We start from the raw sequence: 2772 nt of genomic DNA on the forward strand, positions 1-2772 counted from the left end.
GTGCTCCATCCCAGGGTGCGGGAGCCCCAATCCTGCAAGCCTGCTGAGGGTCCGGGCGCTGGTGACGGGAGTCCACCGGGGCCCGGGGAGGCTCTCCCCGGCCAGGCTAGGGTTCAGAAGCTGGGACCGGGCCCGGGGCTTGTGCTCCGTCTGGCGGGCCCTGGGGTGCGTGAGCCCCTCGTCCTGCAAGCCAGCTGAGGGTCCGGGCGCTGGGGAAGGGTGTCCACCGGGGCCCGGTGAGACTCTCCTCAGTCTGGCTAGGATTCAGAAGCTGGGACCGGGCCCGGGGCTCGTGCTCTGTCCGGCGGGCCCCGGCTAGCATGAGCCCCCCGTCCTGCAAGCCAGCCGAGGGTCCGGTCGTTGGGGACGGGAGTCCACCGGGGCCCGGGGAGGCTCTCCCCAGCCTGGCTAGGGTTCAGAAGCTGGGACCGGGCCCGGGGCTCGTGCTCCATCCGGCGGGCCCCAGGGTGTGGGAGCCCCCCATCCTGCAAGCCAGCTGAGGGTCCGGGCGCAAGAGACAGGGGTCCACCGGGGCCCGGGGAGGCTCTCCTCAGCCTGGATAGGGTTCGGAAGCTGGGACTGGGCCCGGGGCTCGTGCTCCGTCCCAGGGTGTGGGAGCCCCCAATTCTGCAAGCCTGCCGAGGGTCCGGGCGCTGGTGACGGGAGTCCACCAGGGCCCAGGGAGGCTTTCCCCAGCCTGGCTAGGGTTCAGAAGCTGGGACCGGGCCCAAGGCTCGTGCTCCGTCCGGCGGGCCCCGGGGTGCGTGAGCCCTCCGTCCTGCAAACCCAGCCGAGGAACCGGGCGCTGGGGAAGGGTGTTCACCGGGGCCAGAGGAGGCTCTCCCCGGCCTGGCTAGGGTTTGGAAGCTGGGACCGGGCCCGGGGCTCGTGCTCCGTCCGGCGGGCCACGGGGTGTGTGAGCCCCCCGTCCTGCAAGGTAGCCGAGGGTCCGGGCGCTGGGGAAGGGTGTTCACCGTGACCCGGGGAGGCTCTCCCAGGCCTGGCTAGGGTTCGGAAGCTGGGACCGGGCCCGGGGCTCATGCTCGGTCCGGCGGGCCACGGGGTGCATGATCCCCCCGTCCTGCAAGCCAGCCGAGGGTCTGGGCACTGGGGAAGGGTGTCCACCGGGGCCCAGGGAGGCTCTACCTGGCCTGGCTAGGGTTCGGAAGCTGGGACCGGGCCCGGGGCTCGTGCTCCGTCCGGCAGGCCCCGGGTGCGGGAGCCCCCCATTCTGCAAGCCAGCTGAGGGTCCGGGCGCTGGAGACAGGGGTCCACCAGGGCCCGGGGAGGCTCTCCCCGGCCTGGCTGCTTTCAGAAGCAGGGACCGGGCCGGTGAGCAGGGGTGGCTGGCTTTATCTGCTACGCTGGCGGAGCGTAGTTTTCTGCCCACCTACTTAATACTTAACAAAACATAGGTGATTTCTCTTTTGGCCATTGTTTTCTATGTCCGGGTTAAATTGTGAGGCTCAAAAATGGCTGTTTCATTCAAAAGTTGCCAGGACACCATAACCAGATCAAAGAGTTTGTAACACTCAGTTTAATTGTATTGTAGCTCTTACCTGGGCCTGGCCATGCTGCAAAAGACTGAAAGCTCCTTCAAGAGGATATAATGATCAAGACATGATCTTGTTTAAAGAAAATACTCTTGGATTGCGTGTACATGCCATATGATAGTTTTAAAAACTGCATGCATGTTTTCACTAGCAAACTGTTAAATTCTTTCTTCAGCTTCTTTCTCTGAGTACTTGTTCCATTCATTATAGATAGGCTATATCCCTGTCTCTAGAAATCATCTGTTTCGAGTTGGGCATGATCCCAGAAGGAAATCCGAAAAATCCATGTTTTCTTTAATTAGGGAATAATGCTTCTTCAATGCCGGAATGAAATGTGCTAACCAACGTTGACACAGCTTGGCCACACTATGGGCCATATGTAGGTAGCATCACATTTACCGATTCATAAATACCGAATTTTACCGATTCAGTATTTATGAATCGGTAAATGTGATGTAGGTAATCATTCGGTAAATTTTACCGAATCTGAAAAATTCGGTAATTATGAATCGGTATTTACCGATTCGGTAATGAGACATTCCTTCCCATTGATTCCTATGGGCCTGGAGGCCCATAGGAATCAATGGGAAGGTATGCCTCATTACCGATTCGGTAAATACCGATTCGGTAATGGGGGGAGCATATTCAAGGGTGCCAGGGTGTCACAATGACACCCTGTTGCACCCCTGAATCTTGCATGTGTGCACATGTGGCGCACACACATGCCCTAAGGGCATGTATGTCTGCCACATGGCACTCTTAAATCTGCAAAATATTACTTTTTGCAAGGTATTCGTTATTTATCACCAACCTGTATTTGGTGGTAAATAACAAATTTCTTAAAACTAATTTTCGCTCTTTAGAGTGCTCCCTACATCTGATTTCAGGATTCGGTATTTACCGAATCTGTATTTTACCGATTTCTTAATTTCCGATTCGGTAAATACCGAATCCAGAAATCAGCCCCCTACATCGCAAATGCCTAAATACCGGTCGGTAACGGGATATTTACCAAATTTCGGCCGTTACCGACCAGTATTTGGCTTCCTACATGAGGCCCTATATGTGGTAATGGCTACAGGTATGTGGTTGTTATACCATGGATCAGGGTGATTGGATTAGGATCAGGGTTGTTGGAAAGGAAACAATGCATGCATATGTATGGATCATAGGGCCAAAGGCTAAACCTTCAGAAGGGAATATGAGGAATTAAGGGTTC

The sequence above is a fragment of the Triturus cristatus genome, chromosome 9 (assembly GCF_964204655.1).
Source record: "Triturus cristatus chromosome 9, aTriCri1.1, whole genome shotgun sequence".
NCBI classification, from domain to species: domain Eukaryota; kingdom Metazoa; phylum Chordata; class Amphibia; order Caudata; family Salamandridae; genus Triturus; species Triturus cristatus.